This window comes from Grammomys surdaster, unplaced genomic scaffold, assembly GCF_004785775.1.
Source record: "Grammomys surdaster isolate TR1022 unplaced genomic scaffold, NIH_TR_1.0 958, whole genome shotgun sequence".
Lineage (NCBI taxonomy): Eukaryota > Metazoa > Chordata > Mammalia > Rodentia > Muridae > Grammomys > Grammomys surdaster.
Genome location: NW_021605377.1, coordinates 5,379,428 through 5,404,791, shown reverse-complemented (window position 1 = coordinate 5,404,791; position 25,364 = coordinate 5,379,428). Strand labels below are relative to the sequence as shown.

Here is a 25,364-nt window from a genome sequence, read left to right as displayed (position 1 = left end):
GTGTGTGTGGAGAGCAGAGGGTCATTTCTCTCTTTCCACCACGTGGATTCTGGGGATCAAACGCAGGTTGTCAAGTTTGGCGGCAAGTGCCTTTATCCAATGAGCCATCTCGTTGGCCCCTGTGTGCTTTGAATTGTAATCTTTCCCTGGGCTAGCAATTTGCAGCTTAATACTTTCTTGCTATGCTGGGCAGAGGCAGAGAGCTGCACGGCCGTGTCAGCCACACTGTTATATTATAACCATACTTCATAACACACTGCAGTGTCTGATAGGAAACAGAGCTTTGACTTACAAATATTTTCTACTTACCATAAGGTTGAGGAGTATACAATCTCATTATAAGCAGAGTACTACTGTGTAAGTGAGATTTGGAAAATCTAAATAGACAGAACAGCACACTAAATGTTACTATTGTATTTTGTTCATACAACAGTTTTACAAGATACTACTATAGGGGCAATGTAGATAGAGAGTACTTGTGGTTTTTCAATATCATTCCTTACAACTGTATCTGAATCTACAGTAACCTCACAATAAAAAGTTGAGCTAAAAGGTGCAGTTGTGATGTTGCTTTGGCCCAGGAAAAACTCCAGATATGGGAAAGAAGGGAATCAACCCAACAAGGGGGAGCCTTTGATATACGGCCTCTTTTCTGGAGCTGTTATCTGCATGCACATGTTCTTCTTACATGGAGTAGCTGCTCAGGGCTTATTAATATAGCTGGGAACATCTGTGTCTGGCCACACTGTATACTGTGTCACAACCTAGGTCAACTGTGGACACATTGACAGCCAGAGGCAGTGTCCCCAAATCACCAGTGCTATGCACAGGATCTGGCATAAGGCAATAACCCGATAAGGTTTTGTCATATAATTATTTGAAAATTAAGTCCTGATTTGGAGGTAAGCATATATTAAACTTCATAGATTTGATTCAAGGACCTTACAAGTCAAATTGTTTAGTAAGATTTTACATTGCAAAGGTGAATAGACGATTCTCTAATCTCTTGGTACCTCACTGCTTTGAGGTTATGGCCTTGGTCTGAATTTGTGTTTTATATCACACACACACAGGTTATTACAAAGTGAGCACTCCTATGTCTCACCTCTTGACCCTGACATTTAGAAGCAAAGAGTTCAGCTGTCTGGTTGCGGCATCTGGCTCTTGGCTATCTCCTGTTGGCCTTTCCTAAAAGTTCATGACAATGTTACAAAAACAGATTAAAAATGCTTTTCCTTTGCACCAGGCACAGAATGTTCCATTCAGTTAGGTGTGTAGCTGTGGCGGAGATGCCAGCTTCTGGCTTCCCATGGCCACAGAGAAAGCAACTCTCTGGAGATATCTGGTTAACTACATTCTCTGCCCAGGAGAACCCTTTTCGTAAATCCCATACTGACTCTGAAGGATGACTTAGCTGTGCACCAGGAATACCGTGCTAGGGATTTTGCTTTGTGCTCAAAAGGCTCCAGTTGCAAGATGAGGGTGGTGGGAGAGGAAACGGCTAAAGAAGTGCGAAGAGATGTTGTACACAGGGCCTTCCTTGTCCACCTCCCTCTTTGCTCATCCCTGTCTTCCCTGAACCCCTTACACTGGTCCCTTATACCACTCAAGCATCCGTATTTGGTATGACTGATCTTCCCAGGGAGTGGAATTGATGACTGAAGATAAAGGGTCTGGATCCCAATCTTGGTCTCACTACTTACTATCTGTGAAGCTGTGGTCCCAGTAACTGTAAGCGGTAAGTGACAACCATTCCTTCTCACACTGATGATGAAGATGAGATGGTGCTCGAAAGAAAAATAAGAAGTCAGTAAAGCCTATGGGAGATTAACCAACCCAGTGGCTCTCTTCATTCGACATCTTTTGCCCCTTCCAGTGAGAGCTCAAGGATTTATGCTGCAACCTTGGCACGTCTTCCAAAGAAGAGAGGGTTCTTGTCAATGCTGAACTCGATCAGAGGTGTCAGTGGAACGAGGAAGAAAATAAGAGACCCTGGATCTGGATCCTGTCCAGGTCTGGCCCTTCACTTCTGCCCTAGCTGTCGCTTCCATTGCAGAGCTTACAAGCTGACAGAAATGAGGAAGGCACACTTCCCCCTTCCTAACACTGATCAGCTCCCTTCAGCCACAAGCCATGACTCCCACATACAGAAAGTTTCTTTTCTCTGTACATCTTTATCGAGCGATTCCGCTCCTGGGAATTTTTCCCAGAATAAGACAATACGGAAGTCCATCCTTCAGTGTTTATCATTCTGAAAGGTTGGGGGTGATTCCAAGATTTAGTATTTATGGAGAAGTAAGGAATGCTTATATAAATTATGATCTAGTCATACAAAATATAGTAAGGCCAGTGCAGATTATGCTTAAGCAGTTACATAAAGAAACATTAATATAATGATATTATATGACTTTGTTATGACAAGTCAGGATAGTCCTGTCAGACTAATAAAATCTGCACAGCATTAGGACCGTTAGTGCAGTCGATGACCAGACTATGACTACGCAGTCTCACACTGGGCAGCTACACTCCCTGGTGTTATTCTAGAAGGCTTACACCAATAGGACACACACACACAGGGCTGTTCCCAGCGGCCACAGCCTATGAGGTAGATAGGCGCTATTATTTTCCCACCTTACTGAGAAGCAACCAGGCTCTCTGGGTGGATTTGACCAGAGGTGTCCAGCCAAGGACTTTGTGACAAAGGTAGTATACAGATTGCAGGTCACAATGACTCCAAGGCTCCCTAAGGTATCCTTGGATGACTCACTCCACATTCACAAGCCTCGGCTTTCGCACCACGAGATCAAGTCTGATGAGAGCTTGCATGGGGGAAAGAGCTCCAGCAATGTGGAAACAACATGGTTGCAGGCCACACAATGGGCCATTAGATCTGCATGAGTGGGACCTGTCTCTGTCACATCCCACTCGGCCAAGCTTCTCCCAAGGTGTTTAGTAAATACTCACTACTCATAAAAACCCCATGAGGAATATTTAAGTATGCTAAATTTTTGTTTTCTGTTCTTCCTTTGGGGGAAAATAAATCTGAATAGGGCTTTAAGCAACCAAAATGACATCACTCTGGCGTTAGCCTTCATCTGAAGGCTATGTCCTCTGTCTTTTCGGCCATTTCTAAGCACTTTTAGATTTTTGGTTTAGCATTTCAAGTTTTCACGAAATGAGAAGTCTCCTCGCCTGTGACACTGGAAGTGGAGACACACTTCTCTGCAAGGATTTCCAAGTGCTTTTTGCCTTGTTGCCAAGTTTTGAAGGGTTTTCTATGGCTCTGTAATTTCTCACTGCTTCTTCGTAGATCGGCTATGGCTCATACATGCCTGGTTCATATTTTTGACAGGCCATTGAGTTCCCTCTGTCCTGACCCTGTAACAGGCAATGGCTTTTACAAAAGGAGAAAAATGCTAAATCACACACAAGATTTAAGGTAGTCCGTAGGCAAACATACTGGATCACACATGTGAACACAAACACACACAGGGCATAATTGTTAGAAACGATCAGAAATGTAAAACATAGCTAGAGTTAAAAGCAGCAACAATACTCCCTTCGGTTCCCCAAAATGACCCTTGGAGGTAATAAATGGAAAAATAAAGGAAAGACCCAAGAAGATGCTGCCAGGCTTATACAGCTTGATTTTGAATTTCTACTTCCCACCAAGAAGCAGAAGTCTATGAATTCCCTCGAAGCCTCTTGACACTCGTGATTACAGAACTATTTTCTAGGCATGCTCCAGCAAGGTAAGGCTTTCCCCATCCCTCGCCGTTCCCATTTGATCTGTCTGTAAATGGACTTATGCTCTCTGCAATCCAAAGGAATCAGACTGTTTTAGATACAGCTGTTTACAATACAGATTACCAACCAGAATCTATAAAACCCGCCAAATCTAAATGCAGGAACATCTACTCGAAGTATTGCGTTTGAGCATTTCTGTCATTTAGATATCAAGATTAATTACATAACTGATTATTGCCCAAAGCTCTGATACCCGGCAGAGTAAGAGAGTCCCAGGAGACCACAGCTTATGTGAGATGTGCCTACTGTGAGCGAGGGCTGAGTTTAAACTTTACTTAGTTTATCCACTGAAGGTCAGCAGCAACAAAGAATGTAAAATATCATTAGTGCGGGTTAAATATTCCCTACCCAACATGCTCACAACCTGAAGATTGTGGATTCTTTTTTTTTAATTTTGGAATGTTTGCACAGACATAATGAGATGGCTTTCAAGTCTAAATGTGAAATTTACCACATAGCCTGAAGGTTGATTTTGAACAATGTTTCTAATATGTCTGCACTTTGACTGTGCTCTGTCATGTAAGGTCAGGCGCGACTTTTGTACTTGCCGTGTAGTGTTCAAGAAATTTCAGGTTCTGGAACATTTAAAATTTGTTTTGTTTTTATATGACTACACAACAGTACAAACAGCGAATTCCACTCTGACTTACCTGTTGAAATATGAAAACACAACTGATCGGTATCCTCCTTACCTCATCTAAAATATAAAACAAATATAATAGATCATAAGTGTATTAAAACTAGTACTTAGATCTATATATAAAAACTATATCCATAGTTCTTTACCTCAAGTGATTCATGCCAAAATTAATATCACTTCCTGTGAGGGGTAGTGATGATCACCTGGGAAATAGACCTCTGGGATTGTCTATGGGAAATCATCTTGATTACATTAAATGAAGTGGGAAGTTCTGCCCACTGTGGGTGGCACCATCCCCTGTGTAGGGACCCCAGACTATATAAATGTAGAGAGAGTAAGTTGGGCATTAACATGCGTGCCTTCATTGCTCTCTACTCTTGACTGTGGGTGTATACTCCTGTCCCTGTGACTTCCCTGCCATCATGACCTATAACCTAGAACTGTAAGCTCAACAAACCTTTTATCCCTTGAATTCCATTTGTCAGGTATTTTATTATAGGAATAGAAAAGAAACTAAGACACTTCCCAGGAACCACATTATATATAAAAGTGCTTCCCGTGGATTAGTTCATATTAAACAGTGTACATATCTATCACACTTCCTTCTGTTAGATTATGATTTTTTTTTTTTGAGCTAGAGGACCCACACAGTTTAAAATCCTTCCATTCCCAGCAGGCTCCTTGCGACGGAAATCCTTCTCTAAATGTTTGAGGATCTGAATACTGTGTATACGGATGTGTTTTAAACATTCATTTTTTTTTCTATAAAAGAAAGCCTAAAACTAATATTGAGATGTTCTGTACTCGGGGAGGGAAAGGAGCATCATAAAACAGATGGCAACGTCCCCTAAATCAGTCAATAGATAAAACAGAACTCTGTCAGAAAGGCTTCCCCTAAAAGCTGACAAGCTTATTTTAAACTTCAGTGGAAAAAAGAGACAATTCAGGACGAATAGGAGCTGGAGGGCTGCTCTCTCCTTATCAGATGGCTGGATGTCTTATCAGCAACAATAATAAAGTTCACATGACCAGGAACAGAGATGGCGACCAATGAAGAGTGAGCTCAGAGGAGACCCATGCTAATCTGGAAGCACATGACAATCAATGGGGGAGGGAAACAATTAGTAATTAATGAAGAGAGTTGGGGAACATGGTAGATCACTGAAGACAAAATCAAATCCCAAGGTGCAACCTTCTCGTCTCTGAGAGGCACGCGCCCAGCTTTCTATTATTGTTGAGAATCCACTGTAATTCCAACTAGATTATATAATACATAGTCATACATGATGTTCTTCCTTCCTACCCAATAATAGACATAAATAGGACTAAGTCAACAGAAATAAAAGGAAACAGAAGCTATGTTTTTAAGAACTTGACTGAAAGGTAGTTATACAATTGGGTCTATAAACCATGCGTTTGTTTTGTTTGTTTGGTTTTTAAATTTTACAGTACATTGAATAGAGACAGAGTCATCTGTGGCTTTATAAAGGTCAAAGGCTTAGAACTGAGACAGAGGACACCAAGTACACATGAACAGATTCAACAACTGAGCCAAGTACTTCAGAATTATCTATCTATCTATCTATCCATCCATCCATCATCCATCCATCCATCCATCCATCTATCTATCTATCTATCTATCTATCTATCTATCTATCTATCTCTGTGTCTATCTATTTTGTAGCTAACTCCAAGAGCTGAAACCATTAGTGACTGACCGAGTCCAAGTACCATGCAAAGCACTCTTCACAAGGACATCTGGGTTAACTGAGCTGAGCTTAGTACTCTCTCCACGCATCCCCAGCCTTTAGCCTGACTCCCTGTGCCACTCACTCAGAGCATTGTGCATCCTCAGCATGGTGACAGCTGTCTCGGGATGCCTTACAGCATGATATTTTTCAGTACGCCATGCCCATGCTTTCTTCTTTTGTTAGGAAAAGTTCAGAAGTGTGTAAGCACACAGGTTTCAGGTCACACCTCTGTCTATTTACTTTCTGTATGGGTGTAGTTTCACCCTGTCTCCTAGAGTCGTGTTCTCCTGACTGGTCCTACGGTGGTCTCACGACACAGACCTCTCTGCTAGACTGCTGTGGGCCCCAGACTAGGAGGCTTAAACAGTAGAAGCTGTACTTACATGGCTGTCCCTCCATCCACACAGCACCCTGATGTCTGATTCCCCCTCTTCGAAGAACAGCAGTCATGGAAGAATCAGATATGATTAGATTAACTGACTTACTTTAATTTCATTACATCTGCAGGGACCCTCACCCCAAAATGTCACATTTAAGGTCCTTGCGGCTAGGCTCTCCAAGTGGGGATATTATTAGGGTGATACAACTCAGAGTAATAACCACGCTGTAAGATGGGGAGCAGAGGCAGCTGGGAGGTGAAAGGGTAGGCCTCTAAACCTCCTGAAAACTCGACAGTCCCGGGGGAAATAAAGCCCTGATTTCTTAATCTGAAAATGGTTCGTTCTGATTAGGCCTTCACTCCCCACCCCAAAGTGCTTCATCTAATTTTACATAAAGACAGTTACATAAAGAATCTCACCCAAAAGAGATAGCAGGAGAGGTAATGATCCATTAAATCTCTCTGACAGCTTCAATTGAACCCTTAGATATGAGCTACGATTCTCATTGCACCCTCCCCCTACGTTGAACATTCACGAAGACTGGACAGGAAGAGAGACTGTGCACAGAGGAGCAGAGAGGCGAGGGACAGGGGAAGCCAGCGAGCAGATTGCTAAAGGATGAAGTATAGTCAGGAAAATACTCTCTCATCTGGGATGTAAGAAGATGAACGTTACAGCATACTGCTGTGAAGGAGAGGCAGAGCTGAAAGAGGAGAGCTTGAAAGAGGGAAGAAAAAAGAAATACCAGGAATACCAAGTTTTTATGTCTTTTTTTTTTTTAAGTGAAAAATAATCTCATAGGGGACGGGAGAGTACAGAATCACAGAAGACAGCACAGTACCAACTGCCAGGCCGGTAACATTCTCATACTTCCCGTCGATTTTCAGGCCAAATAAATGGTGTCCTCCCCTCGTTTCCCAAGATTCAAATCTCGAGTTAGCAGAGAACTCAACAATCCGAGACTCGGGAGTCACAAGTCTGCATCGTGCTTAAATAAATATATTTAAGGAGCCGTGGGCAAAGATGGAATTTTGTAATTACATATTGATTTATATTGAACTTCTCGCTCTGCTCCAGAGTCTTGCATCTCTCCAGGATTGCTTTCCTGCCAATTCGTAGGTAGTTTATAGCAGTTTCAAAGTACCTCCAAAAATGCATTCCCAACAGATGGGATTATTAAATGCTTCATGCAAACAATGATCCATAGATATGTTACCGCCCACTAGCAGACAAAGCAGAGTGTCTCTCTGCTCGGCTCTCATTCCAATAAATATTTACATCCTTCCATGTACTCATTCCAAAACTGCAGGATACTGAATTTTATTGCTCTTTTAAGACAAACGCAAGGAATTGTAATGCCTTCTGGATTTTTCTAATTAACTTGTTCTCGGAATAATTTATTGATAGCACGATGAACAGGCTCAGTTTATGGTTGGTGCACGTCAATTTACACATCAAATATAATTATATGTTTGTCACTGATATCCTTTTCCAAGTTGGAATAATTTATTTACTTAGACCTTTTTTTAGGATTTATTTTTATTTTTATTTGTGTGTGTGTGTGTGTGTGTGTGTGATTGCACCAGTACCTGAGGAAGCCAGAAGAATATGTTGAATCTCTTAGAGCTAAAGTTAATGGCAGTTGTGAGCCACCTTATGGAGATGCTAGCAACCTCTGGAAGAGCAGGAAGCTGTCTTAATTGTTGAGCCATCGTTCCAGCTTGCTGTTTACTCATACTTTTTAAAGCCTAGAAATTGTAGAACTTTCTAGAATGAATGATGTGGACAGTGTGACTTTTTTATTTTCTTTTAAACTTGAAGAAACCCAGGGCCAGGTATTCAAAATCAAGTGGCAGAACTTGGGGAGGAGGTAGGATAAGAGAGAGGAGACAGCGCTGGCTTCGTGGACATTGCTAGGCAGTCAGGCTAAGCAACGTGCTTTCACAAACACAAACTTGCACCAAGCCTTCTTGCCATTACTGGGGAGGAAGCTGAGCAGGGTTAGTAATCTTGTCCATTTACACATTTTTAAAAATTTGTTCATTTCATTGTGTCTGTCTGTCTATCTGTCTGTCTGTCTGTCTGTCTGTCTGTGTGTTGTGTGCTTGCTTGGTGCCCCTAAAGGTCAAATGGGGGCTTAGAATCTCCTAGAGCTAGAGCTATGAATTGTTGTAAACTACCATATTGGTACTGGGACCTGAGGTTGGGTCTTTTGCAAGACCAAGAAATGCTCTTAACTGCCCCAGAACTTGCCTTTTTTTTTTTTTCAAACTGAGCAACTGATTTAGACTAGCATCTACCAGAGGCCACAAATCAACCCTTCTCTCTTCCCACTCTACTTTCCAAGAGAGTGAATAGAACCAAGTTATATTATTACACTCAAAAGTGATATTTATAACAGCATTACACAAACTTAGTGTGATGGCTATTTGCAGTTGTCTGTCTGACTATTTCTGGAATGAAGCACAATCTAAAATGAAGGGTACTCCAGGGATCCACATCTTGAGGCTGGAAGACACAGGCTTGTGATCTGGATCTTGAGGCACAGTGACCATGGAAAGTTTAGGCCCAGGCAAGGTGGTACCTGCCTTTAATCGCAGAAGACTGAGGCAAGCAGATCTCTGAGTTCAAGGCCAGCCTGGGATAAAACAAATTCCACATTCAGGTGTGGTGGTACACACCTTTAATCTGGGCTGCACCTTCTGCCTAAGGCCTACATAAGGACATTGGAAGAAGGAAGACTCACTCTTCTTTACCTGCTTGCACTTCCTTGCCAGCATAATTTTCAGGATCCTAGCTTATATAAAAGGCTAGGTCAAACACCCAGCCTGAGCAACTACTAGACTTTTGGACTTCCCATTCACAGCTGTCCATTGTTGGGTTAGTTGGACTGCAGACTGTAAGTCATTTTGATAGTTTCCTTTAGTCTATAGAAGCAGTCCATATAAGTTCTGTGACTCTAGAGAACCCTAACCAAGACACTTAGATTCAGTGGCCTCTTGAAAACCCTTGCTTTATTTCCTACTATTCAAACTGAGTTGCTTCTGGTTTCTGTTTTGGTAGCATGATTGACATTTAATTAAGAATGTGTGGATGAATATCTGATTGGGTGTGAGCAAATGAAATCCTGACCACCTGACCTGATTGGTGATGGGCATTCCACGAGCTTCTGACTCTTTCCTCTGGAATGCAATTATTTAAGTGAAAATACAACATCTACTTTTCAGCCTATCTTACCTGAAAAAAAAAATGTCCTGAGTATAGTTTACTTCCCACTCTAATGCCCATGGAGACCCAAAAGGTAGAAGAATCAGCTGGTGATGGATTCAAAGTCTAGACCACCTGACATTAGCAAGCAAGGCTCTCTATTGGGTAATGCTCGCCATGATTACTCAATAGAAATACCTACAAAGCATTTGGCACACATGTTAAAAACACATCAAGCATACTAAGACAGGTTCTCAGAAACTTGTCATCATTTCATAGAACTTGACATCTTAGTCGAGAAATACTTGGTCAGACTGAGCACTGTTTCCTGATTTCTGTGGTCCTACGAATTAGAAGCTGTTTCCCTTGGCAGGTAGAGGATACAGTCTGTCTGAGACAGTTGAGAAACTCACTCATCTACGGCTATTAAAGACAGTGGACCACAGAACGAATGAGACCTAATATCCACATACCCTGACCCAAAGTGCTCTCCTCAAGCCTCCATCTGCTGAGTCTGAATTGCATGGGGGATTGGACAAGAGTCTGACCTATTACCACTGAGGCAGAAGTGTCTTAAAGGACCAGTGTCACTGCTATTCCAAGCAGCTAGCAGACTGCGTGAACAACAATAGTTTTCAAGAGGCAGCAGGTGACATACTCATCAGGGGACTCTGTGTTCCGCTCACATTTAATGAGCAATTTCAGAATCTGAGATTAAAGCTGTTTTCCCCTTAATAATGCTCAATTTTCTTTTGAACCAGTGAGAAAATCTAAGTCAGGCTTGGGTCACCCTCACCAGAATGGGAGCTGGAAAAGCAATGAGCCTCTTTTGTCTTTATGTCATTGTGTCCATAATTAGGCAGTGGTATTGCTTGCTTTTCTCTCTCTCTCTCTCTCTCTCTCTCTCTCTCTCTCTTTTCTTTTCTTCTTTTTAAAAAGCCTGACAAAAGTCAGCCACAAAAACCTTGCTCTAGTTTGGCAATGCAGAAGCTGGCAGAGCCTCTCGTTATTCTTTTGTGATCTCAGATAACCTTGCTCAGGTGCCAAGGGTCTATTCAGTAAGTCAGAGCAACTTCCTTCAGCATCTTAGAAGATCCCTTCTGTATTCCGGTAGAAACACACATTTCCTGAAGCGAAGGAGCCACACGTTCCAAGAGGAAGAAACTTGGCAAAGGTCGAACACACCTTACCCCAGTGGAAATTGCAAACTAGTCCTTCGCCTTGTAGACATGATTATACAAGGCACAAAATATCCTGGGACCACTTCAGCCAACTTCATAGGACATCTCTGTAACTTCATATGGCAATCTCAGGAGGAGGTGGACATGAAAATTCAGATTTTTGGGTTTCCAGTCATGCTCTCTTCAGCGGCCTGATTTCAGAAAGAGCTCAGTATACATAGCTGTGCTGTGAGAAAGTCTGTTTTCAATATACCTAATAGCTTATGGAGTCAGTACTTTACTAAACACAATTAAGAAAGATGAAGGCCACCAACAAGCCCAACATATGGTCACAAGATCATGTTTTTCTCTCCCACCCTCTTATTTCACCAATCCTTTTAAGAAGTCTCATAGTTTTTCAGTGGTTGGGTTCAGACAACTACTCTCTGTTTCCCTGCTTATCATAAAACGGATCACCCAGTCAATGAGAGCAGCAGTTTCAATCTTTGTGAGGTATCCGCTTATGAAACACCTGGGTATTGACATCAAGCCCCAAGCTAAGTGGCCAACTGTTGCTGAGCGAGGGCTTCCTGTCATCTGGCTGTAGTCAGAGTGAGACCACACTAGCATCAGCCGGGATCACTCACCAAACAAGTACCATGTAAACTGAACTCAGGGAGACAAAGATAGAACGTAAGATAGGGAGAACCAACTAGATGTAGGGGTTGGGACGGATTCCCCAGTGCTATGGTTTAAGTATGAGCTGTGTCCTTAAGACTCCAGTGCTAGAAGCCTGGTCTTCAGTGACCAAACTGAGAAGTTAAGATGAGAGGCCTAGGAGGAGGAGGCTGGGTCATGACCACCCCTGGGAAGAGATTACTGCTGGTCTCTAATTCCCATGAGATCAGGTTCTTACAAGCAAATGAGTCAAACCCTGCCCAGGCTCTAATTCTTCTCTTCCCATCTGCCCTATCGTGACACTACACAGATGCCGCTGTCAGAGGCTGGTGCTAACGTGGTTTAGACTTTCTAATACCCACGGATCTTACAACCCAGATACATTTCTTTCCTTCTTAAAAAGTTTCTTAGCTTGTAAAATTTTACTTTGAGTATATGATGTTTTGCCTAAATGTACATGTGTGCATTACATGTGAAGCTGGTACCCATAAAGATCGTAATGGGGGATCAGATCCCCTGGGATTGGCATTACAGTTGCAAGCTGCCATGTGGGTGCAGGAACCTAACTCTGGTTAGCAGCAAGGCCTCGAAAACTGCTCAGCCGTCTCTCCAGTCTCAACTTTCTTTTCATTTTATACTACTTAGCATCAGGCATTTTGTTACAGCAGCAACAATAACAAAATTCACACAGAGCTGTGTGATAATGAGACACAGTTTACAAGTAAGTGTGGAAGGGGCAGAGAACGAAGAGGGTTTAAGGGGCACATGTCTGAGAAGATGAGGTAAGCCTAGTGTAGCTAGAAAGGGTAAAGGGCTGAGGCTGAGAGAAAGAGCACCAGAGAGTACAGCAGCCAGGCAAAATGAGGGTGTCTACAGAGTGTGACCACCACCAAGGCCACTAGACGTCATTGAGAGTCTCTAAACCAAGTGCTCCTATGTCCAACGGTCACCATTAGTTATAATTGTTTTGGGTCACTCTGGCTGCACTTCAGTTCGAAATAGATAACCCGGTAGTTTTCTCTCTAGCAGAAATGAAGGATAGGGTGTACGTATGTTCCACACCCGGTCTTCTTCCTTTCCAACCAATGAAGCTCCTGTGTGTATTGTAATCTGTGGTGCTCTGAGCAGCAGGATGCCCACAGAAAACTACTCTCCTGAGTCAGACAGAAGCAGGCTTTCTGTGACCAAGGGATGCTGGGATTTGTGCTGTGGGAAGGGCGAGGCGTTCTTTATTCTGGGAAATAGTTCTCTGGCTGCGAGGGCTGGCAAGATGCCAGCTGTCTTTGGTTATTTCTCCACTCCTGCTCTGCAATCCAAAAGCACACCATTCAGATTCATTCTCTCTCTGTCTCTCTCTCTCTCTCCCTCCCCCCCTTCCCCCCCCCCCCCCCCCCGGCCCTCAGCAAAGCTCATCTATAGACTTTATAGACTTTCCTTCCGCTGGTCCCACACAGCTCTCCTTTGTGCAGATCACTGGAAACCTAAGCGGGGAAGGCAGAGAGAGTGCTGCCCAGGCCGGGACTAGCTCTGGGCTAGACGGGAAGTGAGGGAGGCTCAGGCAGGAGGAGGCACCCAGGACATGCTGTGGACAGAGACAACTGGTGAGCCCAACATGATGAGGTGTTAAAATAGACACAGGTATGGTGCTGTCCACTGAAAGGTGGGTGCCAATGGAGCCACAGGGTCGTGGAGGAGCATGCGCACGTGTGGAAGAACATGCGCATGTGCGGCCATATCAACACATGCACTTCCGGGGGGAAATAGAGAGATAAGTAAGGCAGGTGGACAGGAGTGACAGAGGAGTAGGGGATATAGTTCATGGGATGTGGAATAGACAGTTTGTAAGTTTTAAATTGTGTGACACTCTTAATGTGATAAAAAGTCTTTGCACCATCTGCCCTGTCAGCCAAACAGACAACCAGTTTCTCTGGTCATTGTGTTCTCTCTATATATGCTACTTGCCTTCTGGTCACTTAGTAATTGACTCAACAATAGACTATGTTGTTATTAAGTGACACTTGTTTTATTCAATAGTCCTCTCAAAGTGTTAGTGATTTTACCAATGTTTTATTATAATTCTATTATTATGGTAATTGCTATTAATCTCACACTGTCCCTAATTTATAAACCTAACTTCCCCATAGGTATGTAAGTATAGGCAAAGCCAGAGTACACATGGAGTTCTGTGCTATTTGTGGTGTCAGGCATTCAGTAAATGCACTGGAACAAATGTCCTTGGGTAAATGGCTCTGCTGTGTACACCATCATCTGAGATCTATACAGCAATTATCAAAATTTTATACTCATAAATGAAGCCACATGTTAATTCCAATTGTGCTTATTTTTATATTCTTGGAGCCAAGAACATATTCTGGCATGAAATATGCTAATATACTTGTGGGATGAGCGTTTTTTAAAAAAATATTTTTTTCTTTCTTTTTTTATTTTTTTAATTTTTAAAAAAATATTTATTTATTTATTTAATGTATGTGAGTACACTGTAGCTGTCTTCAGACACACCAGAAGACGGCATCGATCTCATTACAGGTAGTTGTGATGCAACATGTGGTTGCTGGGAATTGAACTCAGGACCTTTGGAAGAGCGGTCAGTGCTCTCAACCGGTAAGCCATCTCTCCAGCCCACATTTTCTAAAAATCATTTTTAAAATTAATTCTTGTAGGCTCACATGCAAAGTAATGGATTTTGTTGTGACGTTTCCATCCATACACACGTCGTTATCCTTCAGTCTCCTCCAGTCCCCTCTCCCAGTGTCCTCCCCTGTGTCTGAATATTCTGTGATACAGCAAAGGAAATGGAGAAATAGAATCAAGTACAAAAAGCCAAAGGCATAGTGTGTTCATAAAAGTGGGGCCGGTGGTTTCCTTACCTGTCACCATAGCCAGCTCTGTGCTTCCTGCCTCCCACAAACCATCTCGTTGAGACCTCCCTACCCTCACACGGAGAAGGCAGTAATCCCACTCTGTACAGAAACTTCCCAAGACTTCAATGTATACTAAATCTTGCTAAGGAGAGAAAGAGTAAAGTGTGTCCAAGAAACCATTGATGGGGTTTCAGTCGTCGCCCAGTGGTTGTTAAACATGCACTCATCAGCTACACAGGACCTGAATCTTATTCCCAGCACCCATATCAGGTAACTCAAGTCACCTGTAACCTCAGATCCCAAAGATCTGACACTTCTGGCTTCCATAGGCGAGTGTACTCACATGCACCCCACCCCACCCCCCCGCACTCAAGTGCATGCCCCTCCCCCCACATGGCCACATGCATGCACATAATTCTAAGAATTGAGAATAAATCTTTAAAAAATGTTTTGCCCAGTTAGTATCCTCATGGGGACCCTGGGTGACCATACTACAAACTCCCAGAGGGGAGGAGATTGAAAGGCAAGAGATGGGGTGAGGAGATGTCTACGTTCTCCACAGCTGCTGGGCAAGAGGAATAGGGAGAGAAAGTAGTTGGGAGTTGTCGTATCTAAAGAGGAACAAGGGAGGTGCCTAAGAAAGGTTTTATTTTATGCGACAACCAAAATGATCTGTATTTGTAAAACCAACCGTTTAAGTGTGTTTGCCTGAGGCGAGCACTTGGAAGAGAGAAGGTATTCGTTTTCCTTGCTTCTCCCCCCCAACTCCCAAAGAAGTCTGGACTTTGCTGAGAACTTTTGTTCTTAAGGCCTTGGTTATGTATAGAATTTGCTTTTGACATCCTGGAGGATGACTAAATCTACAGCAAGGCGTATAACTGGGTCAACGTGACAGAAAGAAATGTTGACCTATTTGTGTGAAACCTGAGAAATCTGGGCTTTACAAAGTGAGTCAAAAGCCAGCACTGGGGAGGCTGAGGCAGGAGAATTAGGAGTTTTAGGTCAGTCTGAGGTATAAAGAGTGGTGTAGTGAAGAGGCTCACTCACAGAAGCCCATGGCCTGGCCGATGCTTGGCTTTGTCGCCTTGTATGGTTTACCTGTCTTTGCATCAGCATCCCTTACGGATAACAGTCACCTCTGTCATGGCTCTGGAAAGAATCGGATGATAACAAACAAACTGAAGTGGTTTATATTTGGTGTGTCAAGTATGTGCTGTGACCAAAGGTGGCATTGAAAGACATTTATGATATCAACACAGCCTGGAAGGTTTAGCCACACCAACACTTCACGATTGATTCAAGGTTAGAAAAAGAGTTCAACCCTAGCCTAACAATGCCAAGCCACGTACGTGTATATGCTTGCAATTCCAGCAGAGAGGGGTTTAAAGCAGGACCAGCAATTCACAGGCAAGCCTAGGTTACCCAGTAAACTTTTGTCTAAAAGAAATCATATGTTCACAAGACTTGCATATTTAATTTTCATGATCATGACAGGCGCAGTTGAAGCAGATTTACTGAAAATCAGGTTAATCCAGGCCTAAGCACGGGGCCACATCTGCCCTCTGAAAAATACTCAAATTGTGATAGCCTTTCGATTTGTGCTGAATCTGGTGTTGAACCAATTCTACACCCAAGTCCTGCCCCACAGGAGTTTCTGATCCATGTGTTCTCTAGCCAGATCGATACCACTATTTCCAGTCTACCCCCAAGGCCAGCCCAGCTTCAAGACTCTCCTCTCTATACCTTCCATGTTGGACCCCACTGAGGCAAGAACACACATGGCTGTGGCCAGTGCACCCAAGCGCACCCAGTGCTGGTTCCCTAACTGTACACTGGGCATGGAGACACAAACTTGATTTTCTCTAGCTAGAGAGATGAAGTTAGGAGACGACCGTTAAGACTTGGCCTTTTAACCCCTTTTTAATTTTAAAAGCCTCTTCTTGTCCTTTGGCTATCGCTGTTCACTATAAACATGGAAAATGCTGAACGGGGGTGGAGGTGACAGCTTAAGTGTCACAGAGACCAAATGAATCAGGAGGTTCCCATACATAACCTTCTGGGCTCTGAGGACCTCTTAGTGGGAGTGAACCAATCCTATCTCCAAGTAGGTAATGGGGTTGGGGGAGAGGAGTCACCTGTTCAGCATATATCTTTGGGACACCCTCTTGTTATCTCTCTGGAGGAAACTGACTCTCATCCTCCTCTGGTCCCTTACTTAAGCCTGGATTTAGGGTCCTGGGCTTCCCCAGTCACACCCAAACCAGCCTTGTAAGGCCTATGAGACTCCAGTGTATTCTTGTCAACAAGTCACCCACGTTGGGAAAATCACAAATGTGACTAGGGGTGGGAGGGGGAAGCAGACACTTCAATGTTACTTTAGTGGGCTTCTGTGCCCAAACCTGAGTGTGACTCCTGGGTTACTGGGATGGTCCTCACCTGGCTCCTTCCTTGTGGCACCTCCATGCTGGGAAAACTGAGGCCAGGAAAAAAACAGGTACAGGAAGTGAGTTTGCACCAGGCAGTGTTGCCTTATATGGCAAGGATTATGCATGTGTCCCGTCTGATCTGTGGATTCTGAGTACACACATCCTTTAATATTCTATTGAACTAGTTCACAGACTGGCCTGAATTGGTCGCCTGAATTTGAGCAAAAGTGCCTTGGTATGGTTCTGTGCATTTACAGACAAGGCGCCTGCTATGGCTGGTTCTTCTAGGCAGGCTCTTTCTCTCTGCTTCACCCAGCAAAAGGGCTTTCAAGGCAGGTCAACAGTGGCAATGAACTTGCCCTTACAGCATCACGGATCTAAGAACAAAGCACGGCGAGGTAGTGCAAGTTTGTAACCCCATGAAATGAGCCCCTAAAATATAAACACCTCTGTTTCTGAATTTAGGTAGCCAGTCCTGAGCTGTAAAAGTCTAACTGAACAGCTTCTAGGTCTCATGGGGAGGACGAGTCCTGGGGGCTCTTTGCAGGACCACAGGGAACTTCGGTTGCCTCAGTCAGTGATTTTTGGATTTTCCGATTTCAATCTTGTGGAGAATGAATGCTCACTGGGAGCCTGCGACACCGTGTGAAGGTTAAGACATACAGGCTGGAATGTGAAATAGAGCTGGTTTACCTGACCCTCAACTCTACTCCACTTTTGTGACCTGGGACAAGTTGCATAGCAATGTACCTCAATCTCCTTGTGTGAAATTGAGATCCTATCAGAACTCAGGCATCCCTAAGGAGACCAGAATGGATAACGCCAGTAGAATGCATTAGAAAAGAACACTGGGTAAAAGTTAACTCTTGCTGATTAGTGAGTCCATTAGCATTACTCATAGCTTATAGCTCCTGGGAGCAAGTTTTCCATGTACACAGCTCCTTAGGGACGCATAGGAGATAGCACTCTTCCTTCTGCTCTTTAGAGCCAATGGTGTATGCAGGCACTGTGCTGGCTAGGATTTTGGGGGTGTTTGTTTGTCTTGTTTTGTTTTTGTTTTGTCAACTTGACACAAAAGCAAAAGGTATTTGAAAAAGTAGAACCTTATTGGAGAAACTGCCTCCATCAGATGGGCCTATGTGCAAGTTTATGGAGGTGGGTATCTTGAGGAGGGCTCAGGCCACCGTGGGAGGCACCAGCCCTTGGCAGGTGGTCCTGGGGTCTGTATAAAAGCAAGTTAAGTCATCCATGGAGGACAAGCTAGGGAACAGCACTCTCCCACCTCGTCTGTTTCCATTCCTGCCTCTGGGTTGTTGCCTTGAGTTCCCCCCTGACTTCCTGTTGTAAGCTAAGTAAGCCCTTTCTTGCCCAAGCTGGTTTGGGTCAGTATTTTACAATACCACAGCAACAGGGAAACAAACAAGAGCAGACACTCACACCTCCTAAGTGAGAACGATCAGGAGCAAGTACAGGGGGAGTGAGGACAGAAATGCACAGAGCATTGCGGGACAGAAGTTGTCTTCACAGATGCTGCCTTTGACTCATGTTAATACCCTGGAGGTCCTTTGTCATTTAAGATCCTAGACCATTTCCAGCAGCCACTACAATGGTGGTTTTCAAACTTTACTGAAATGAAGGATGAACAGCTTCTGTGATATCAGATACCGATGCTCGGGCTTGGCACATGGGATCAGGATTTACCAATGATCCGGGTGTGGCGGTCTATGCCTTTGAGCCCAGCACTAGAGAGGCAGGGTCAAGTTTGTCTACACCGTGATTCCAGGACAGCCAGAGCTACACAGCAAGACCCTGTTTCAAAATGCCAAAGGGCGGGTAGAGAGGCAAAAAAAAAAAAAAAGAGAGAGACCATCATGGAGTGACTGGGTCATCCTGATGCTTGTACTCTGTAAACCATACTTGGGGGAAAAAAAAACACCATTGGTAGCTGTTAGCTTAGAAGTATTTATTCATGTAGGTTTGTTTCCAACGTCAGAAAAATCACCAAACCCCCTTTACTTTCCAAGCCTGACTCTTTTTTAAAAAAATTCATGAGCATGTTAAACTCAACCCATGGGCTCCACGGCAATGGGTGTATTATATCTACATGCTGTGACTTACTCTAGAGATAATTTTGAAGCGTCCCTTTACACTTTCCGGTGCTGAGGAAACATTCAATTCTTACTACAGCATCCTTTCTCACAGTTGGCTTGGAATGACTTTCTTTAAGACAGGCCAGTATCTGAAGACGATGCTGCCAACTCTAGGACCCAGAACCCTGATTCTTAGTATTCTCAACAATTTCGGAGGCTTCTTTGCCAAAGGACTGTGGTCAGAGTGATCTGCTGTTCACAGAAATAGCTTTAGTGTCTGAAGCCAAAGGCGGCCACAACCTGCTTCTAGGACTCATTAATATTTGAGAATATATATATACATATATATATATATATATATATATATATATATATATATGTATGTATGTATATTCTCTCTCTCTCACACACACACACACAATCGGGGATACACTTTATATTAGTGTTGTATAAACATGTGGCACCTTTCCCTCACATATAAAGTCTGCCCTTGAGTGTCTGTAACACAGAACTCAGGAAAAACTATAGCTACAGATTCTGAAACTGCTCCAGTAATGGCTAGTCTGAGCCATCCTTTCCCTAGGTTCTGGAAACGACAGCATAGCATTTAAAGCCAAGACCATGAACTAACCAAACTATCTAACTTTTAAATCCCAGCTCAGTGATTGATATGTGACCCCCTGTGCAAGTTACTCAACCTCTCTCTGGGTGCCTCAATTTCTTCCTCTCTGGATGGCATGGGTAGAAAAGAACTTCCTTTTTTTTTTTTCCTCCCAGTTTTGGTGCATTAGCTGGCACTCCTGTAATATAAGACTAATAAAATTTTATTAATTTTATTAATAAGATTAATAAAAGTGTGTAATACTGAATGTGGATTATATAGGACACAAGAGCTTCCCCAAGGAAGAAACAACCAGATCTGAGTGGCTTTTTAAAAGTAGTTTGTTGAAATGTGGGTAACTGTGTGGGAATAGGACAAAAGGCAAAGGGTCTGAGCTAACCCCGGGGGGAATGACACAAGGCCTGTTTGTCTGGATTCTTTCTGGTCTAACCTTATCTTTTGCAAGAGACTGCTCAGACCTGCTTCAGGAAAGAAGAGTAGAGGAAAAGTCACTCTGACCTTCCCGTGGCTTCTAGTTCTTCATGTTCTTTCAGCTTAAAATGCATATAAGGTGTGAAGGTGTCGTGTTTTAGAAGCCGTCTGTACTGATCCCTACCAGCCTGGTGTTTAAGAAGAGGGACGCACACGGGAAGCATTATATGAGCGTTTGCTACTATAGCCAGCCTCGTGACTAAGCCAGTCACACTCAGTCGTAGGCTTCTTCTAGAACTATGTGGAAAGCTGCTTTCTCCAAGTGGCGATAACCTGGTGAATATGCAGGCTGGACACCACCTGAGGCCACATGAGGATCAAGTCTTCTTGGGCAGAAGCCATCCCAGAGGAAGTGGAGCTGAGGAGAACATACCTATGGGCTTAATGTCCTTGTGTGAGACCCAATCATTCCTGGCCATTTGTTTTGGGAGTTTGCAGTGCTGTGGGCAGCTAGCTCTCCTCTCTTGCTTGCTCAAGTGGCTTTTATCTTCTGCAAACAGAAGAATTCCAATCTTACTGTATGAATGCTCACCACACATACCAGACATCCAGCCAGCCAGACTGTGCATCTCAGCGTCTCTTAGCATCTTCAGCAGTTCACAGGCAGGGAGGCCCTCATCACAGCGTAGCAGGGTGGCTGATCCTAAAGCCTTCAGACAAGGCTCATGAGGCACAGGGGAGGGTGAGGTGGATAGCGTGAGCTGATCTGCTTCTGAAGTCCCTGCTAATTTAGAAGGACATTTAACGTTGCAGCCTAATTTCTAAGAGGCTTACAGCTCAGCATGGTGCAGTGGAAGAGGAAATGAACTAGGACTTAAAACCCTGAGGCCCCATCATACTCGGAATAACCCTTTGGTTTCGGTACAACCTCTCATACTTCCACTGATGAAACGGGAGGCCGATGAGATTGAAAATTGCCCAAGACCATGGAGGCAGGCGTTTATCTTTAGACACGCTCAAGGATGTAATCCAGCCTCTGTGCTGCTTGTCTAAGAACGTATTGTCCCCCTATAGTAGTTCATGCTCAAAACCCACATCAGTATCTTGAAATGATTGATGGTCAAGACACTCTTTGGACTACCAATCCCACATCCACCCATCTAAGAATTGATAACACACATATGCTCAAACAAGTGGCTGTCTATTTAGATAAACGCTGGACCAATAACCTGGTCCACCATCAATACACCTTTCCAAAAGCAAGGTATGATAGTGAATTAAAACAAAAACAAACTCAACACCAACATTCAGAACCAGACTCCGTGTGGTTTATTTTAGCTAATTTAGTCAATCACAGACCAATGAGTTTCTTTTTTTGTTGGTGAGGTATGATCTTACTTTATTGAACAGATTGGCTTTCAACTCAAAATTTTCTCATCTCTCTCTCCTGAGTGCTGGGATCATGGGTGTGTATCATCTTGCCCCAGCTAGACTGATGGATTCTTAAAACATTGGAGAAAAACTCCTAATTTTCTGGATCAGAAAGCTGAATTATGATGTTCTGCTGGGAATAAGGTAGATGATGGGGGTAGAATGCCTCTTCTTTTTATCTAGTGAAAATAGATTTAAAAAAAAATCCCCAAAGGGAGACACAGAATAACTTAACTTCTAACAGCCACTGGGGCATCAGGGACCATAGCAGGGACATAAAGGCACATAAGAACTTTCTTCAAAGACTCTGGACATTTTTTGAAAAGACATATCCTGGAAGAGCCTGAGAAGTTTGGATCTGGGCAGAAAACCCTAATCCAGTCTATAGAGGATACACTGGACTGAGATGCATTCAAGGGCACAAAATCATTAGCTTAATGTGGGATATCCTGTGAAAACACGAAAACATTCAGGGAAAAGTCATTAGCTGACAAGTTATTTGTGGTCATTGTTTTTAATGTGTTTTTTCCTTAGCGAACTCAAGGAATTCAAACCCTATACAAAATGTACTCGGTCTAATTAAGAGGACACAAACTGGCACTGAGGTCATGGATTCCATTGTAAGAGGAAAATACCAAAGAGAGGAAACACTGTGCTTAATCTAACACCACACTAGAAAAACCAAGGGCACTGATGTCCTTTTCTTTCCTGTTGGCAGAGTGTTTGGTGTGTATAGTTGTAATTACAAAGAGACAAAGTTCTAAGAAGCCCTTGAAAGACCCCTTCCCAGATGCCTTTTCTCTCACAAAGCACACACATTGTCCTCCAAAGCCAAGAGCATACCCTATCATGACTTTGGTGGCTGTCAAGGTTGGTCATTGCCAGAATCTCTATGGGGAATGGATGTTATAGTCAGGTCTCACTTCCAGATGGTTCTAAACAACTCAAGGTTCCAAACCTGTCCCGTCTGCCACCAGGTCCCATGCTCATCATCAATCAACAGAAGTCCTTTCTATTCTGAAACTCAAGGGCATTTTCTTTATTTTCTTATTGTAACTGAAGCCAGGCCTTCGCTGGAGCCACCACTTCATCTGCTCCTTCTGTGCTTTGTCCTCAGTTGGCCTTGTGCTCCTCATTCTCAAAGGCCTTCTAGATCTCTTACACTCGCTGACTTTGAAGCACTGTGGTCATCAAGTAAGACTACTGCCTACTTAGTCTTCCTTGTTGCATTTTCCAGAGACCCCACCCACGCATACACCTACACACAGACTTACCTACACACACTCACACACACTCACACACACTCACCTACACCCACACACTCACACCCACACACTCACACACACTCTCACACATACTCACACACTCACCCACCCACACACTCACCTACACCCACACACTCAGCTACATCTACACCCACACACTCCCCCACACACACTCACACACACTCTCACACATACTCACACACTCACCTACACCCACACACTCACACCCCCCACATACTCACAGACTCACCCCCCACACTCACCTACACCCACACACTCACACCCACACAATCACACACACTCTCACACATACTCACACACTCACCCACACACACACTCAACTACACCCACACACTCAGCTACATCTACACCCACACACTCCCACACACACACTCACACACACTCTCACACATACTCACACACTCACCCACACACACACACACACTCACCCCCACACTCACCTACACCTCCCCACACACTCACACTCTCACACATACTCACACACTCACCCACACACACACTCACCTACACCCATACACTCACACGCACTCTCATACACACACATACTCACACACTTACCCCCCCCACACACACACACCTATCATTCTATCTTCATCCTTTGATGATTTTAGTACCTGACTCTGTTACCTTTGGTTACATACCTCATATCTTAAAACACTCGGTGGTTAGAAACCCACAGAGGAGCCTCCCAATAGCCCTGCTTCTAAGTTGCCTGGCTACCCTCTCATTCTTGTCTTGCTTTCTGTCCTAACTCAGCTTCCCCCACAATCACACTGTCATGACCCACAACCACACTGTATCCATCATAGATTTCAAGCCTCCCGAACATTGCTTCCCAGATTTCTACCTGTCCTTAGTTTCTTCCTAATCTGGTTGTCTTAATTAGTGTTTCTATTGCTGACAAAAAACACCCTGACCTAAAAAGCAAGTGGAGGAGGAAAGGATCAATTTAGCTTACACTTCCAGATCATAGTCCATCACTGGAGGAAGTCAGGACAGGAACTCAAGCAGGACAGGAACCTGAAGCTAGGACCTGATGCAGAGGCCATGGAGGGGTGCTGCTTACTGGCCTGCTTCACATGGATTTCTTAGCCTGCTTACTTATAGATCACCTGTCCAGGGATGGCGCCACCCACAATGGGCTGGGTTCTCCCCCATTGATCACTAATTGAGAAAATGCCTTACAGCTGGATCTCATGGGCATATTTCCTCAACTGGGGCTCCTTCCTCTCTGACAACTCTAGCTTGGGTCAAGTTGACACACAAAACCAGCCTGTACATCAGGCAAGCCTGGAACACACTAATCTCATAGTAACCATGTTGGTGATAGCCTTTGCACCATTACCAACATCCTCTGCTTCTTAAGTAGTTTATCGTCATTCATATTCAGCTCCCTGCCTCCCTTCCTTTCACAATGTGCAACCAGTAGAACCTTCTAGATTACGTGATTATCCAACTTTCGGTTTACTCTGTGTTGCATCCACATAGCTTAGCACACTAGGGAAAACACATACACCCATGCAGCTCCTTCTAAATTCAGGACCAGAAGCCAGGAGTGCCAACCGCAGTCACACCACATCCCAGGGTTCCTCAGTCTCCTACCCTCCTATGTGGTTAATTCCTATTTGTGCTAGTTAGCTTTGTGTTGCAGTAGCAAATGCGGAGATAATGAGCCTATAAAGAAGGAAGGCTTATTCTGACTCATGGTCTCAGTTCACAACCAAATGGTTGCACAGCTTTGTACCCAGGCATCACGGGGCACCACGGTGGGGATATGTGGTACAGAGGTCCATTCACTCCATGGCTAACATGTAAAAGAAAAGAAAGAGACAGGGATCCCACAATCCCCTTTGAGGGCACACTCCCAGTGATCTAACTTCCTCCCGCAAAGTCTCAGTCCATAAAGGTTCAGCCATCCCTCATTGGCATCGTGGACTGGGGGTTAAGCCTTCAACACATGGGCCTTCGGGAAATATCTAAGGTCCAGACAATGCACAAACTATTTTCTTCTCAAATGTCCAATACTTCTTTCTATCCATCTTTACCCTAGACTCATGATTGCTTCCCCATACTTTTCTGAAAATAATAATTGAAACACTTGGGGACATTTGGTGACTATCCAGCACATATGCATATCTGCCCAAGTTGCCGTCTTCCCTCCTGGTCTGTGGACACAGTGTGATGCTGACCTTTCTCCTTTCCTCTCATGCCTTCCGGTCCAGATCGTCCTCACTGCTCCAGGACACCACACCAGCAGTTCTGCCCCTGCTTTCTTGCATCGTGGTATTTTATTCTGGCTAGGAACCATTTCCAACGGCATGCATACATGCTGGGACCTTCCTCATCTGTGGAGCTTTAAATAAGAAATGTGCTCCACAGGCTGGCAGATTGTACTCTTGATGCCCAGTAGATGGTGCTGTTTAGGAACATTACGGAACCTTAAGGGGGTGGAGCCTGGATGGTGGAAGGGTGTCGCTGAGGTTTATAGCCTTGCCCCCACATCCTGTTCTCTCTCTCTGGTTCCTGCCTGTGGATGAAGATGTGATCCGCCTGTTCCTGCTGCCATGCTAACCCCACTTTGGTAAAACTAGAC

The 25,364-nt window shown here is 43.9% G+C and overlaps 1 protein-coding gene across 6 annotated transcripts in view; it reads right to left on the bottom strand.

Annotated features, from left to right (window-relative positions):
- The window catches only part of Tmcc3 (transmembrane and coiled-coil domain family 3), a 245,731-nt gene that overhangs the window by 79,778 nt on the left and 140,589 nt on the right, over positions 1 to 25,364 (bottom strand). The window contains exon 1 of one of the 6 annotated variants that reach the window (XM_028783009.1): positions 1,704 to 1,760. The exons of the other annotated variants lie outside the window; for them this stretch is intronic. The gene's annotated coding sequence lies outside the window, so the exon portion shown is untranslated. Of the gene's footprint in view, positions 1 to 1,703; positions 1,761 to 25,364 lie in introns of those variants that run through there. 6 annotated transcript variants of the gene reach the window in all.